At 35.1% G+C, this 18391-nt stretch overlaps 1 protein-coding gene across 1 annotated transcript in view; it reads right to left on the bottom strand.

The window, feature by feature from the left end:
* Positions 1 to 17238, bottom strand: part of LOC125065878 — a 177367-nt gene extending 160129 nt beyond the window's left edge. The window contains exon 1 of the mRNA XM_047673734.1: positions 17071 to 17238. The gene's annotated coding sequence lies outside the window, so the exon portion shown is untranslated. The remainder of the gene's footprint in view (positions 1 to 17070) is intronic.
* Between the last annotated feature and the right edge of the window lie 1153 nt (positions 17239 to 18391).

The following is an 18391-nucleotide window of genomic DNA, read 5'->3' as shown; positions in this document are numbered from 1 at the left end:
TTAATATAATCAAAGTATTATTTATAACAATAACACACTTTATCAAATAATAGTTTTAACACAAATAACAAGTACGAAAGCTCACTCGAACACGACATGTGTAACGTCATTATTACCTTGTATATACTTCACGTATCACGTATCAGGTGTCAGCGTCATGTGTATAAGTGATTGATCGTTTCATGTAACACATCTTATCGCAGTTGTTACTGATATCTAGTTGTACATACGCCACATCTCCCTGCACGCCGCGGGTCCTTCCACGCCGGCGTACACGTCGGGACTCGGGGTGCAGTATGTAACAAAAAGTCAAAATCTCTTCTCTCTATAAATATCATTTGAAGTCCAGTATTATTTGAAAATTCTATTCTTCATTTAAACTAAGAAATATTATGAATTAAAAAAGACAGGGAAGAAATATTCAATTTGGACCATTCGTCATAAAGTCATTTATTAGTATTTGAAGAAGAAAAGGAAATAAACCTTTCTTTCCACCAAAATATCTTAACTCAGAAATCAAACTATTATATTATACATTTCATAAATATGTAGATTGAACGCCGTCTGAGTTGTGCCAATCGTTTATTCAAGAATTTAATTCTTGTATCCTCGACCCGCGGTGGACGATATAATATTCATCTTGTTCCAGAACATTTTGAACACTTTGTGAGTGATCTCTGGTTTAATGACAGGCGATGTTCAGTTGCAGAGCATAGATCTCATCTTCACTTAAGGTGAAGATCGGACGATTCCTGGATGTACATATGTATGATATAAACTTGGATATAATCTCTTCTCTTCTTCATTCAATTTGCTTAAAGCCGGCTTAGCGAAAGCTTAGAGCCGACTCCACTCAGTAGCAAAAATTATAAATCAAGTATTTACATCATAACGTTTAAATTCAAATAACCTTGCGAATAAAGAGATTTTTTAGAAATAATTCATGACTTATCTTTACAGATTTCAAACCCCTTCCTTCGCAAGCTTTACATTGAAACAGCTGTGCCCGGAGGTTTCAGCCGTATTATTTTTGGACTATACAGTTTGCTATATTGGTTGACGTTTTAATGACTGATCCGTGGTCGCGCAGCAAACAGGACAATCTAAGAAATTTATTCGAGTAGGCTTATAAAAGCAATTTAGAAGTATCACTTTAAAGTATTGAATTAAATGTAAAGCTAAGATGTCAACAAGTAATGTCATTAGATTTTACCAAGAAGAACCGCCAAGATATTTAGTAATAACTCTTTTTCACCTCTTTAATTACAGAGTTTAAATGAAGAACAGTTCAATTTATATGCTTGTCTGGAAATCGGCTTACTGAGGTACGTACCAAGTCCAGGAAGGTAATTCCCGTACAAGTTTTCATCCTGTTCGAATAACCGTAAACTATTTATTACCATTGATTAAATATATTTACTTCGATGAAAACTTTACATGTCACTAGTGCGGGTGCAATATCACGTCTTTGCCAATCACGCTGTTCCTTTAAACCCAATCAGCCTAAAAGCCCTCTGCTATTTACTAAGTGTTTGAGTATTAAACATAAAACTTTGAAGGCTAAAGGGATAGTTGAATATATGAACCTTAGGAAACTAAAAACAATAAAATATTTGAATTTTGGTATAGACATCGCTGAACAAACGGTCATTTAGCGGTAAAGTTGAATACGAACTGCAATTCAATGGTTTGAACACCACTGGATTGTGCGTTACAATTCTATGTTATATAAAACGGCAACTTACTCACCGGCCGTTTTTACGCTTGGTTATTCAAATCACGTTACCGGCAAATGCTTTTTTTTTTCAATGGAAATGATGAAGGTAAACCTCAATTTAAAAGTTTGTAAACCGCTGGTACGGATATAGTATATACTTGGTAATAGGATCCTTTCAAAGGTTAAACCAAAAATACTTCTCAGTCAGGGTATTTATACACCATTCGGCCTGTAAATAATTGTACGTAGATTAAGTTTATTTCGTTTGCAGGTTTCTGTAAAAATTCTCAAAAACCATATTATGCATTTCAAAGGAAAATTAGATATCAAAAAGTGTGTCGTACGATTGATGGCCCCACCTCTTCAGAACTAAGACGCGGATTCGCCGGGGAGAGTAGTCATCGGCATAGCGCTGTGATACCGCACGATATCTTACGAGGCGGCAACAGTCCTAGCGAACATTCTGGCAGATATGGACGCGAGAGACTGTCAGCTGATCCAAATTAATATAAAATAAAAGTTGATACAGTTAAATAATACTTGCAGTATTATTTAAGCCTTTTATTGGTTGCCGAAGCGATGATTATAAGTTATGCGAATACGTGCATATGTATTTGCACGAACGAATAACGAACGAATAACGATAACGATACGAATGCAAAATGAACAAAATAGAATATTTACAATATAAAGCTTACCAACATCAAGTCCTCGCAGAGAGACTGTTACATCAATGTACTTTAAAAAAAAAATTAATATCTGATTCGTAAATCTGTTGTTCCTTGAGATCAGATGCATTATCTTACCTGTAGAAACTGGCTGTTCAAGAAGTAATCATTGCTAATTACAGCGTTAACACATTGTCAACCAGAGGGCCTGAGATATTATATCCCCCCTCACGTACCCTAAAGCAGGTATTTACGATCAAATAAAGAGCGGATTGTCGAGCCGTGCCTACACAAAGCCTTACTATCATTAATATAGGAAATCAATAAATTTAAATACACTTTCTTGAAGTAAGCTTTTACGAGCACTTTTATATCGTCATTGTACACGTCACATTACAAGTTATCGCGGCACTTGTATCGCCCTATAAAGATTTTAGTTGTCTTAAAACACGTTTCAACTTCCCAACTACAGCGTGACAGTATTTCCATCGTCACGCCGCGTCAGATTAACTTTTCACTATTATATATGTACAACATTCACTTACATTTTTAATAAACACGTCTGCAAAACTTTGTTCGCGCAAACTTTATCAATATTAATAAAATTCAGTAAAATTTGAAAAGTTTTTGTTCGATCGAAAATAAAAATATTACTCTCGTTACGATATGTTTGATCTAAACTGTAAATCATTTCAATGTTGCCATTTTACGAATGATTTAAATATCAAATTATGATTTATTCTTTATTAGATACTTTTCGGCGCTTATTAAATTAAAATTAAATCAAAACTGTTTTAATATAAATTGTATGTTTTTTGGTTTGTTTCAATGAATTTGACCGTTATCAGCTCGGTACATTGCGTTCACTGCATACGTACTTTAAACATGCGTCGAAAGTCGCATCCACTCTGCCGGAACCGCCCCCGGCTTACGCTTTCTTAATGTTTCCCGTTGTTTAAGTTTGATAAATTATTAAATTAGAATACATCTAGATGAAAGCTTCACATGATGACGCGTTCATTAATGAGGTCTCGTGACGCGCATCCAAAGATAATGCACTTTGTTATAATTCCCTCGTTGTGTACTTTCCGCTCATAAGCGGCTAAATGAACAATATTTTTATTATAATAGAATCATAGCAACATATTTATAAAACTGCCAACCCTATATTGATTGACCTTTGTCGGATACGTCGTATACGACCACGACAAAGGTTAATGATCTGACGGTCAAATGTCTCTCGCTTCGTGTCAAAAGACAACAAATACGAACGTCGCTTAGACCAGAATGTTACAAAACTATTTAAATTTACGTCAAATCCTAAAATAACTTAAAACTGTTCACACAATTATGAGTTATAGCCAGTTAAATATAATAGATTCGCATAGTGTTGCCATTATTGAACCCAGGCACCCATAGACACATTCAATCTTGTACTTTCTCGTAAAGTTCTAAAAGTAGGAAGAAGTTAGTCGAGTTAAAGTGCTCGTAAAACTCTGGGATTTACACGCAATAAATTGCCCAGTCTGGAATATAATGTAGACACTTCAATCATGAAAAGAACTGACTCGAGAGATTAAAAGGGAAAATACCTCTTGAATATCTACATTATATTATAAAGAGGCCGCGACAAAAGTTTTGTTCTCCAATAATAATAGACAATCCTTTGTTTATCCAATTACTATACTTGTTTGGTTGACTTAATAATAATATAGAATTTCGAACAGTGGACGAATACTAGTTTGAAGTAATAGTGAAAAAAATATGCTGGAGCAAAATTTTAAAACTCCAATAACATTTTTTATTGAAAAGTAACAATAATTCTATTACCGTACGGTTCGTAGTGTTCGTAGTTCGTTCGTGGGTTTTTACGTAAACCTGTGTACGTAGACATTTACGTAAATCTCCGCGGCCTCATGTCCTGAAGCAAGAACAATTTACTGTACTAGGTTGTACTGTCACCAGAACTGTTTCATTACAATCGATTGAGTCAATCTGTTTCTGAGTTCAGTTGCTCCATAAAGCTAAAGCTTGTAAAAAGACTAATCCCTGGAATTTAATGTAAATATTTCCTTCTTACTTAAAATTCAAAAAAAAGATTTCGCTCCCCGTGAATCTCTCCTGCAGGCACATATTATTCTCGGTTAACGTCCACTGACAGTGACCTTTGAAACCCGAGTCAGCTGTTTACCTTAACAACTCAATTCGGTACTTTAACTTTGATTAGTTCAAAGGTCATCTCGCTCGTCAACGTTCCAACCTCAAAGGTTAATTGGCCAAAAGTACTAAAGACAACAACCCGTAAATTGTCCTATTTGTTCGCAAACCTCGCCTAATTGTGACAGAGAAGGATTTGCAAGCGGTTCCACTTCGCGGCTCTACTGCGGGTCGGCGCACGTGCGTGTCATTTCTGACACGGAGAAGTCGCGAGACATGACATGTGCACGTGCACAGGAGTCTGTTATCTCCTCTACCAACCTCCACTTTTAAATTACCAGTTGATAAGTATTACTTTTGCCTGATATTGAGTATGTGATTTGACTCTGAAATTTATTATAGATTTACAGATGAGCAAAAGGCTAGAGGTCAGCTTTACACTGTGCTACGGTGACCACAAATCAAATTGTCGTTAATTGTGAGATATATAAAATATGTGTCACAACATCCATGTGCCGAACGAGGATTTAAACTGGTGCCGAGCAAAACTGAGTATTATCATCGTGTGCTGGTATAACAAAGTGAGCGAGCAGCACGGGCCCATCGTGACGGCGTTTATATTAGTAAAAAAATAAATAAGCAATAACTAATCCCGCGGAGTTTATGTGCCGTTGCTAGTAATATTTGCCATTCTTGCGTCGTTATTTTAATAAGAAATTCTAGTTCTTCTTGGATTTTATTTTGTTCTGGCCGCTTAAATTACTACTATAAATATTAAATAGATATTACTTTGATCTGGAGCTGTTGTTATATCACACGCTACTTTTTATGTTATCTACCGCGAGCTGCGAGATGTAAACTTTGTAAGTTGAGCAGGTACGTAAGTACCTACTCCTAAAAATGATAAATAGATTTATTGCTCTCCTGGCGCAGTCTGACAAAGTTTATGGGGTGTGTTATTATGTTATTGAGCATTAATTGTTTCTATAATGTGTAAAAAAATAAATAAAAAATAACACGCATTAAATGACCTTCTGTTGAGCAAAACTTAACATTTTGTAATAAAATTATTTTAAATCTGCTAAGCAAAAATTACAAAACAAAAATTAAAAAAACATTTAAAATAAATATACTTTTAAAATTAAATTTACATTTTTAATTTTATTCATTTTTAATTTTTGTTTGAATTTTTGGTTTTTGGTTTAAGTAAATCTCTGAAATTAATTCTTAGGTGTAAAAAAAATTTAATGCGTTTTTCTAGTCTCAGCTGTTGGCGACGTCACTTGAAGTAATCTCGTCTTTATATAAGAAAGAAAAATGTGCAATTTCTCTCAGTGAAACCTAATCTGTATGCTGATGCGCTAAACCACCGTCATTACGCCGAAGCTATTTGATTAAGTTTATCCGGATAAATGTGTAAAGGCATGCTCTCTGTACGTAAAATATTTTAAATTATTAATATTGTGATGTATCGGTCTAGTGGTCTAGCGGCAGATCCCGATACCTTAGTTTTAAATTACAGTTAGCCCAAAAAGTACATTCTGTTTGGTCTGCACCTGATATTTTCCTGTCCTAACTATAACCTTGTATACTATTAAATGTGGACATCAGTAATTAATTGTTTAAAACTACGGCAACGATTTACCATCTCCACATAGTCTAAAACAAAATCACTTCCCACCGTCTGTCGAAAGATCTTTTAATAAAGAGTAATTCAAGAGGAAAGTTTATATGTATAATACTTGCATATTATAGCAAGTAAAAGTCGAGAATTTCAACTTTCCTGGACGGAAAAAAGTTCTACAATCTAACAATTGTACTGTATACAACATTTAGATTGACGGACCCTCACTGTACCCGTTCGAAACTGGAAGAGGCAGCTAGTTCTGTGACCAGTGTACTCATATTGACATCGTAATCATATTGACAAGGAACGAAATTTAGCGGAGAGTTCAATTAACCCGCTTGTCGACGTTCCTCCGACGGACGAAGCCTCGAACAAACGAACCTAATGATGACAACATTCAATTAACTTCCCATTCATAATAGTCGTCAAATAGAAACATTTCCCTCTTATAATTATCCTAACATAGCAATCTCTACATGTCTTTAATTATTAATTTTTCTAGAGAGCCGTAACCAGGCGTGCCCAGTGGACGCGCGGAAGCGGCGCCGACTTTTCGTGTGCTCCTCAGTTGACCCGCATGTGTCGGATAACATTTGGTACATAATAGATGTTTAATCGAATATATATATCATCCAATCTGCTTTGGGGCGGCATAAGACCAAACCCATCTAAAGCTGGGATTTTATGTTTTTCAGCTTTTGTAGTCAAAAAGAAAATAAGCGCAACTGCTGGCTGACGAAGTTTGCGTGATAATATCCCTTTTATATGGATATTATCAAAGCAGAAGGAATTAACGCCGTTACTAGGAACGTCAAGACATTAGTTGAGACATCCGCATGTCGAAAGAGTTGAAAGAGTCGAACCTTTCGTCGAGTTTTGTTCAATATTATAAGAATGAGAAAGCATTTATTAATTTTTTAAAAACTAAAATTACTCGTTAAATAGATCATTGGGGTAGTTTACAGGATAATTTATGTCAAGAGTTTGATAATGCGACTCCACTAGTCCGCGACGCGTTGGCAATCAATTAAGAAAAGACCGAGTGCTTGTGACAATATATTATATAGACCGAGGCCGACTGAATGTATAAATGCCGCAGTACACTTTACATACAAGTCGTATTTGTTTTCATCGATCAATTGAAATAGTTACACACTGCAGTTTTTCACAAATCTGTAATGCAACTTGTTCGCGCCACGGCGTCACTGTTTATTTGGTTTCCTTAGGACGGTCCCTCATCTCGGAAGCATTCGCTCGTATTGTAACAGTTCAGTTTCGAGCATTACATGAGTGAGAGAGAGGAACTGACTTACAGTACCGAAGACCGAGCGTAAGTATTAAAACAATCGACTCGGCTGCAGGCGAATACTCCAAATCGAATCTTAGATCGTTACATTACAGGCGAGTGCTATCGAGGAGAGGCTGCACTTAGATTTCTTTTTCTATTAAGTGTCCCGTGCCGGGTGTCCCGTTTTATATATAAACATCTTTAAAATAAAAATAATAAAGTTATATTATAAGATTTTTTTATTTAGACACAACGTAATTATTACACATTATTTTAACTATACAAATAAAAAATGTAAATAATATATATAACAAAAAATAAAAATATATATATAAAATAATACAAATAAATGTCTCGAGGTTTGGGGTAACCTGATTGTAAGTTAAAAATCAAAATATATTTAATTCAAGTAGGCTTTATAAGTAATTTTGAATCGTCATTTTATGGAACTATATCAAAAGTAAAGCTACCACCGGTTCGGAATATTCTATCAAAGTGATCAATGTTACTGTGAATAGACATAACATTGTTGTAAATATAACCACCACGCCCTTGTAAGAAAAAGTATTGATATTTCTTACGTAAGATCACAAATATACGATAAAATTAAGATTTGAAAAAGCGCGGAGAGACGCGCGTGTCCCGAGGTGCACTCGGATGCGTACAGTTAAACTATTTCCATGGCAACGCTGCCGCTACCCGCACCGCACTGCGCCTACCGGGAACTCCCCGCTTGTTAACTCGACGTTATTTGTTTGAGTAAACGATACTCTTTATTGCGTTGCCGATTTAATACCGCAGTTAAATAGTTGAATCATTAAAGTGTGTGAACTTCTTCCATTGAAGTGCGTCAATTAATGTCTTTGTCGTGTTTTAATCATGACCTCCTGTCGAACGCCGATTTACGAAACCAACCAAGTGTATATCATTTTTTTTCGATACTTACGTAATAAATATTAAATAATGAGGTATAGTCGGTCTATTCTTATTTATTCTATTTAAGTAGGAGAGGGGGTCAAAAAATAGTAAAAATAGTCTTACGCAATAAACGAATGATCCCTAGACAAGCGATATCAATATAGTCGTCTAACTTTTTTAACAGCGAAAGCTGTGGAACCGAGTCTTCCTCTTAGGGACGATAATTGAGAAGTCCACTAACGTTTAGAATCTAATGTAATGTAATGTAAATATTCATAAAAAACCGTAGTATCGGTTACATCAAGCTTATATAAGTTACTGTTTAATGATATGTTATAATTTTACTTTCTAACATTAGATATTTGAGATTTTTACTTATGAAAGTACCTTTAACATAGAAAGGAAGATAATTTATATACTAGAAACAGCAAATGAGCTAAAAATACTACAAAATCAAATAAATAGCTAAAAATATTCTTTATTCCAGTAGGCTGACAAAAGCACTTTGGAATTGTCATCTTACACTGATGAATTAAAATTAAAGCTATCATCCGTCCGGAAAATAGTTCGGAAAGTTAAATATGCCTTATTTGTCAAAGTTTTTTTGATATGAGCTTTAATTTTTTTATTAGGTCAAGTTAAAAATACATAAGTAACATTATACCTATATAGTTTAGTAGCCCTATCATAAAATGTAAAAAAAATGGACCATTCCACCTGGAGAACTAAGATGTCACGTCCCTATACATACAGTAGTTACACTGGCTTACTAATCATTCAAACCGGAACACAATTATAGTTTTGGCGGACGTGCCCAAAGCCTTACCACCACGTAAAAGTTGAGTTCCAGAACTCAACAGTGAACACCGATTAAGACATCCGATATGGCCGTGACGGGCTGTGAGTTTTGACAACATGTTGGGATTACAAAATAATTAAGTAGGTACTACGGGTCGCTCGCGAAACTTCGCTTTTTTAAAAGATTTTTTAGGAATTTCGAAACCTATGCTGTCATAGGTTATCGGTTTCATTTTGATTCAATTTCATTTTAAGCTGACAACGTCTGTTCGCACTTTTTAAAGTTGTTTTTATTATACAGCCATAACGCTAACCGGCTAGTAACGTTTTCCGCTCTCTAAAATAATTCTTAGTTAAATCGTAACAATTTAGTAAATTGCAATCAAAAATCATCTTTAATTTTCTGCACATCTACGGTTGGAGCTCTTCAAAATGAGACCATAACCGATATTTTATGTGCAGCTATTTTTGTCCCATAATCACTGGGACAAGAATCAGCTGACGCTGTTAATATAAGATAAATTATAATATCGTAATAATATGTGAAGTCCAAAATTCATAAAATATTTTTGTAGTGTGGACGTGTAAAACCTTATTATAAGTTAACACTCGAAGTAAATACACATAATGAATGAGATACATTAGTGTGATAAATATTTTTAAAAGCCTTAATTCCGCGACTCATTGTCCCCGCTGGCGAGAGGAGAGAACATTTATTTCTCGCTGCGAGAATCGGGTTGTGACACAACTGCGAAATGCTACTGCTCGTAGCGCTACCATTCCACGCGGTCCTTATTATAGGGTACAGTCAATGTGTGTACAGTCTATTTGTAATGAGTCAAAATGTAACAAAAGTAAATGCAATGCACGTAGGCTTATATAAATAATTAAGTTAATTACATCACAAATCTGTAATTAAAATTTCAAAATGGTCAAGGTAACGTCATATACAGCAAACCATAATTATAATATGTATTATTAAGTATTTTCTAAACAAAAGGGATTCAACGCGACCCCTTTCCAATAAACTTTGGCTTAGCGTAACTTTATTATGTACTCTCGATCGTTTACATGAACATTTCCCAAAGTGTTCGATTATTCAACCAAAGTATACCCTAAATTTATGGGAAGCATCATTTAATATTGCATGTAAAAGCTAAATCAAAGTGAAAACTAACCCGAACTGACTAGCTGAACCGGCAAACTCAGAAGTTTACTCTTTTTAATCGACAATATTATATAGTAACTTTAATAGCGTGTAAATGCTCAAGAAGGGGGAGGCAAAGGGCGTCTCTCCTCTTAAGGTGAAAATTTGAACTTATTCCGCTACACTGCCTTAATGCGGATTGATGGATACACATGAGGTAGAATTTCGTTCACATGCAGGTTTGCTCAAAAAGTTTTCCTTCACCGCCGAGTTATCGAAGAGTTATGCACTCTGAGATTATAACATCTAAATATTAATTATTCCTGTTGTCGTGGTGTGGATATGCAGTATTATAGGTTGTCACTTTAGTACTCAACTAACATTTGAATGTTATGAACAAAAATGTTCGTGAGTCAAATCAGATTGGTTGTTCAGAAGAGCCTGAAAATCCAACAGACGATCCTTTGGTTAATCTCTCACCATCACCAACACCTGTCGCCAGCAGAATGGAATAAGCATCGCGATTATACGAAGCGCGCCGAAGCAGAGCCTTTGTTACGTTAGCCTCGGGATAGACTATTCCAGAAATAACATTTAGCGGCGGTCGATGAAGACAACATTAACAGAACAGCTATATATACACTCGATTAAAACATTTTCGTCACACATTAGTCCTAAGAGACAAAATCTAATTCAACGTTGAAGTATTACTTTCTCGTTAAAAATGTTCCACTGGGTTCTGAAAGAAAATACTTCAAACTTGAGGGGGACAGCCGAAATAAATTCAAAGGTTCTTTTTTTGTCAACGCGACGGTTTAGATGCTTTGTTTGAAAATGAAAGACGTGGAAGAGATCCTTTAATTTTGATCGTTTGGCGTTATCTAGTCTCTGATTGTATAATAAGTTTAAGTCTTATGTCTTATCTCATTCTACCCTCCATCTTGTGACAAGCTTCAAATGTAGATGTCGAAATTATAATAGTTGTTTATATTTCAAGTATGTTCTTAAATATACTTCAACAGTATATTTAAGGACATTTTCTCATTCGCTGACTGATATTTTTAATACAAAAAGTACATTTAATATTTTTTCCGGTTTAAATCGAAGTTTCATATTATATGTACGAGTATAATACGCTGCGACACTCGAACGGAGTAATAGTTATTTGAAACAGGCTTGTTCAGATTATCTATCTTATATCTATTCTTGAAATTTTTTATTCAATTCATTTTAAACTTCACATCTTTACTAGATGGTTGTAATTCTATAATAATAAGCTGGACTACCAATCAATAGAAGAGGCAGACGTGTAATGTATAGCTGTGGGTATCCATTACGCGTCCTCGCACCGATTAGCTACACACCGTTACACAGCTTCGTTACGCATTCTCGTACCGCTTAACGTTCACGCATATCTCTGGTGAAAAAAGTCTCACTTCTCAAAGCTCTGCTACAAGCCCTCGCACCGACTATCGTCTTCCTAAATCTGGTGGATGCTTAGACTAAATGACACGTATCTCTCGAGGATGAGCTTATGCCGCCTCGCTTATAAGATTTCTTGGATACACGTACGATAAAATTTTATCCAACACAAGTAGGTTTCCTCGCGAAGTTGTCATTCACTGTCATTAAATCGAATGATAAAAACATTCATTCAAATTGACATGTTCTACCGCGAAAGAGAAACATTCAGTATTTTTGAGTTACGGTTTGTAATGTGAGTAAGTCAGTGTATGAAACTTACATGGTATGTCCCTTGTACCTTACCATGTTAGTTCCAAGGTATATAGCGTATTGGCGTCGTGGAGAAGGTATGGTTAATAGGTCAATATTTCTAAGAGCGTCGATGTTACAATGCTAGGTGGCTCAAAGGCTCGTCTGCATACGATTAGAGCTTTCAATCATACGAACAGCTGTATACTACTAGTATCTGCACCGCGCTAATACCGCAGCGCAGCGCCCGTTGGTCACATGATATGTGAAAACGCCTAGTGTGATGTTATGTACTCTATAACCTTTTTCCCTAAAAGAGCTATTTGGCGCAATGGATTTTATCAAATCAGACTGGCAGGGCCGGTTTGTTTGTTTATTTGAACTAAGCGCTAATCTGAGCGTTGAAGTAAACAAACAAACTCTTCAGTTTTATAATATTAGTTTAGATAACATAAACATAGATTACATTACTGCTAAACGAAGCAATGATTTTATAAAAAAGCAAACTCTCCGCATTACATTTATTTAATGATGCCCAAGTCGTAGTCTTGCATTCCGGTAACGCGAAAGATATAAAGCACATACTTTACTGACGTATAAAAGCTAATTGTTAAAGATCTTGTCAATTTTAATTTTCATAAACTGTTGTAGTTTTCTTTTTGAAAGATTGCCAAGTGGAAACTTTACCGAACGTCGCCAGTTCAAACGCGAGCAAATACTTGAATGTTCACGGGCTTATTTTATGAAACAAGTAATATAAGAAATGAGTGTGTTTAAAAGCTATGAACATGTATATAGAAATTACCTGCGGATTGAGTTTAAAGAAATTCGTTAGAGTGACCGCGACGCGATACCATTCAGTTGCTCCTTCCTAGATATAAAAAGGAATCCAAAGTTGATCTTCATATTTTATTTAATCCTCATAATATGAAAAAATTCTCTGCAAAAATTAGTCATTAGTGTACAACGACGAATCTTATTTATACAATGAAATAGATGAACCAGCAAGTTGAGCGAAGCAAACAAATACAACAGCTATAAAGTGATTATATTTTGTATTTTTGGGATACAACTTATTATTTCAATGATGTCCTCTCGTTGGCAAAGTAAGAGATATACGAAATATTGAAGTTTTGTTACACTTGAAGATCTTTAAAGCGTCTCCAGAATAGTCCGCGCCGGCTCGCCACCGGTCTGTTTTCTACATGAGTCACAGAAACCATTTTACTCTAGAGAAAATGGGAAAAAATTAACGACAACTTTAATTTAATTTGGAATATTGCCACACACTTCACACTTGATGATTAGATCAGATGATTAGTTAGGGATATAATAACGGGATAATAAATAAAATAAAATATATGGGAATCAGGGTTTACCAATTCCACTGAAAAACTAAACTTCTGAGTCCACAGCGAGGACTGTTCATCCGCAATGCACTGGGATATCGCACTATACCTCAAGAAGTACCTCGTAGCTGTGTCTTGGTTTAATTTTTCTTAAAAATTCTTGTAGATATTATCGATACGAGATTCAAGAAACAGATTCTTCCAAAAAAGCCTGTCCGAGGTACTTGTAATATTTAACAATCTACAGTTGCATCGTTATTGTTCGAACAGCGCCACTGTCCACTGCTCAGCAGAGGTATTTCTTATTCATGGAGTAAACAATAATATTAGCGCCGATGTAACTCACCGTATATATTCATGGGATGCTAAATTCTTCCAGAGAAAAACATTTCAATATAAATCCTTAATGTTTTTTTCATGCGGGGTTGTGTCTGTTTATGTCTAATTTTAATACTCACCTTTTTGTTATCACGAAGTGTAGGATAACACAATGTAAACGCTTGTCGTATCCTCGATTTCTGGTGCTTAAGCAGATGAAATTTAAAGTACAATTTGCGCAATGTACTTCATATAAACAGTAATTAGAAACGGTTTGCGTTAATCGGAATCTCCTGAAAAGTTTACTTTATATGTTTCTGTTGGCTTTCATTGGATACAAAGCTAAAATGTGAAAGTTTAAATTCTGTGTTGCGATCAAGAGATATAAATTATGTAATCTAATCATGTTTTATTTACCCTCGGCGTGATGGCGGCGGCCGGAGGTCAGATGTAATCGCACGCGTTCACGACACCGATAAAGCAACACTAGGCCAGTTTGAATAACGTAGTAAAAGACTTACTACCAAATTTTTGAACACAAAGTCTAAACTGAATACCTTCACTCTTTCGAAGTCGTTACTATCTCCGAAAACTACCCAGGCCGATTTATCAACTCAACCGTGCTGGTCCAAGTATCGCGGTGAGTACTGTAATGTTTTGACTAAAACGGTGAAATATAATAATATCGTATTAAAAATATGAGTTACCAAATTACCCCATTGACATGGGACCGTCCAATTACAATCAATATGTTCAATCAATAAATTATGTTAATGTGAAATGTAAGGTCATGTAAAGATTATTTTTTGCAAAAGCTTAAGGTCCAGTTCATGATCAGGTTAAAATCTTATTTTTAACATTATTACTTATTTTCGCGCGTTTGCACATTGCGCGTTACGCGTGCGCGCATCAGCCAACCGATCGAGTTGACACTTTGTGGAGTTGCTGGCACTCGCTGTCAATGTTTACAAAATAATTATAAACAGGCATTGATTGCAATGCACGCCCCGCGTTAGCTACTGTTTAATATTATAGAATAACTGCCTAACGAAACAGCGAGGCCACTTTATTTTTTACACCTCCATTATTATTACTTACCGCAAGTAATTTATTTTTAATACATTTCGATGCGTTAAGCATTGACAATGTGTTACTCTTACCGCCTAATGCGTGTGCATAATACCTTGAAGCGTTAATAAGCCCAAGCCTCTGCAGCGCGCGCGATCGCTTGTCACAGAGGCGCGGGGCTACTTTTTGGGGCGGAATTTGCGTGCTTTGGGTGCCGAATCATATAAAACTTTGTCATTTTTGTTAAATTGTAATTATTATTCGTATTATAACATCAGATTTCTTTTTAAAACTCTTGTTCACTTCTGGTTGGTAAGAGTATATTATAATAATTTTATTATAAAGCAACAACAATGATATCCTCGACAGCGTCACAACAAATCCTTGCTAACAACGTCTGATTACTCCGGAATCCCAGCGCCGTCGAAAAATTCAATATTATGTAGAAACGTTATAATCTTATTTATTTGTTAAAATATAAGAAGGAATAAGAAAAGTCGTTGCATTTTACAGTTTTAGTTACTTGTGACTTGTGGGCAAGCGTGTCCTTTATGGCGGTCACCGAAAACCAGCGCTAGTAATCATTATGGTTCCTAATGGCGCTGCCTGCAGACTTTAGCAACTCAAAACAAACTGTATACCTTTTTAAATATAATACGAATTGAATATTATCTGTTTATTGTTTGGCTCTATAATACAGTGTGTTATTTGTAAGTCAGTTGCCTCTCTATGATAACATCATCTATCTATCACCACATCTAGGTATGTACCCATAAGTGACTTAAAAAGGAGTTTGTATCGAAAATATTAAGTTTTACGTCATTTTTAAACAACAGAAATTAATATACAACAAATCACTATTGCAATAACACAAGTGACAAAAACTCGATCATTCACCAGTCACGCCTGAAGCCTGTCGCGTTTCCTTGCGATGTTTTTTTAATGCCTAACAAGAGATTTATACCTCTTCATCTCTTACAATAAAATTAAGCTCATAAAACTCAGTTACGTTTTAAACTCGCGTTGTTCGGTTAAGACCCGCATCAACTAAATATAAACTGATTATCATTAAACAAAAACGTTTCTACTTAATTGGAATACATTAATCTCCAGAATTCATACTTATCAGAGCTATTCTCTGACAGACTTTAAATAATAAGATATGAACCAATATTCAAGTACAATTACTATTAAACCAAGCGATCCATTCTACTTTCCTCGTTAGCAAAACTATATCGCAATGATATGTAAACCTGCAGCCACGTGATCCGCTTGGAAAGTGTAAATGGAAATTTGTTTCACCAAACACGGTTAAATTGTTTTTGTTCTGATTTCGATTTTATTTAACATTATGATCAAGTAAACCCCGGGCAGCTTGTATCGCGAAACATCTTTTAATTGACGAAATGACAGACCAATCAATATTTTCGGTTGAGATGTTCCTGCGGACCAAGTACGAGCACAGCTCTGACAATAAATTTTATAGCTCATCAATATGGCCGCTACCACCTCCTGTATCAGAACTGTGATGACGTCATAACCTTTAACTTTCAGAACATTATATCTAGATGTTTAACAAAGAGTTAATTTTTAAAAACGATCGAATGATAATATAATCGTCAGAATCACGGGCTCGGAATGGATGAAAGTGTATCGCTCGCGATTTCGGCTGATGATGATGATGGATGGATGACACCTGCTCAATGTGAGAAAGTGTCAGGCGACACATCCCGTTGTGTCAGCGCGGACCGTTGAGGCGCTCATGAAGATGGATTTCTTCTGAACCTTTCTCTTGACGTATTGGCGACAACTTTTCAATTTGCAGAAAAACTTACTAAAATATCATAAGTATTGCACGAGTCGAATAGAATCACACATGCGATAATGAGGGTATTTGTAAATGTATTTTTTTCTAATAAGGAGTCAGATAAACTGATTACAACAGTTATAAAAACGTTTATAACATGATTATTAACGTATGAAATGTGTTAATCTTGACATAAAACTAAAAATCTGTTCGTTGTACACTTACTTCGATGTCTTATCACCTTCAGAGATAGTAATTAATGCGTTACAAGCGAAGTTAACAATGTAAAACTGTAGCGTAGGTTTTTATTACTGAACACCCGCTGCACGCACATCACAGCACAAACCATGATATATATATGTTTTAATTTAACTTTTAAATTCGTTCGCAAGTCAATTATGTATCATACGTCTCGCATGTTAATTAAAATCAAACAAAACACTTAAGATAATTATAAAATGTACCGATAGTGTGAGGATATACAATAACACTTACCGGTTATTAAGAATTATTGTAGAAGTCGATAAAAAAACACTCAACTGTATTTATTTCACTCAAAATAATATATGACCTCTTCTCACTTCACTGAAAGCCGGGCACAGATAACGAAATAAATTTAAATGAATTCGAGTTTAGTTCGAATGGCGGGAGAGCGAGGTCGTGCGTGCGTTCACAGTTTTTCAGGCAAACTGAAGGGAGACGCGCTGAATGGGCATCACCGGGCGCTACGCTCATGCGCGTTCATTCAACGAATTTTCTTCGGACTTTCGTATTTAGAATGAAAACAAATATTTGAATAAAATATTTAAATAATGTCAATGCGTTATTCTCATCGTATTGACTAGAACAATAAAATAAGGAATACACTTTAAATGTAGAAACTGAAATGAAAGAAACTTCATAGGAAGTCTACAATGTATCGCGCCTTAGATTTAACTAAAACATAATATAATCTTAGGTTTAATTTAATAATAATGTATTGTGACGGAATAAAAAAACCATGCTGTTCAGGATCTGAGGTATAAACAACATAATCACATAATATTTGGAATAAAACTCTTTGAATGTTCATATGTAACATTATTGATTAAACAAAGTTGTAATGTGCATTTATTTCCAAAAATTTTAAATCAATCAATGTAAAAAAGAGACAGCAAACGAAATCTCCTAGGTTCCTATAATTTAATTGAGATTTAAAGTTAATAAATAATTAAATTTACTTAATAAAAATTAGTCATAACAATAATCCCACTGAGTTTTTCACTTTGAGAAAATATAAGCGCGGCTTGAAAAAATGATTCATACAAAAATAGTTTACCAGGCTCCTAGCACTATTACTCGTACCGTCACAAAGCAGCCGCAATGGGTTGCGCGGGAGTTGAGTCGGGCATTAGCTAAGGTAGGTGACTTCGACTTCTGAGTCGTGTTAACATTTGTTATTTTATTAAAACTATGCTAAAATATCTCCTGTTACTGGGGAGCGTATTTAACTAACAATGACTCTTCTGCATCAGTGTTTTAATATTGTAATATTATACTTCGGGCGGGCATTGCAGCAAATAAGTATTCATATTTTTCGACATTATCATATCGAATAGTCGTTCTGCCTGGATGTGAACCCACGATCTTCTGGACTAAATTATTCTATCCACTGAGCCATCTCTTCGATTTTCCACCAAAAATCTTAACCGATTGCAATTTATCAGTAAATTAATCTTCAGATGCAACGAAATTACTACACCACAATAAATATAATCTACTAAAAATGACCTCTATAACAGGCGCCAACGTTAAAAATATTACAATGAGTACTTAT

Source organism: Vanessa atalanta, chromosome 8 (genome assembly GCF_905147765.1).
Source record: "Vanessa atalanta chromosome 8, ilVanAtal1.2, whole genome shotgun sequence".
In the NCBI taxonomy this organism is placed as follows: Eukaryota; Metazoa; Arthropoda; class Insecta; order Lepidoptera; family Nymphalidae; genus Vanessa; species Vanessa atalanta.
Note: the sequence above shows the minus strand (reverse complement) of the source record. Positions and strands in the feature narration are given on the sequence as shown.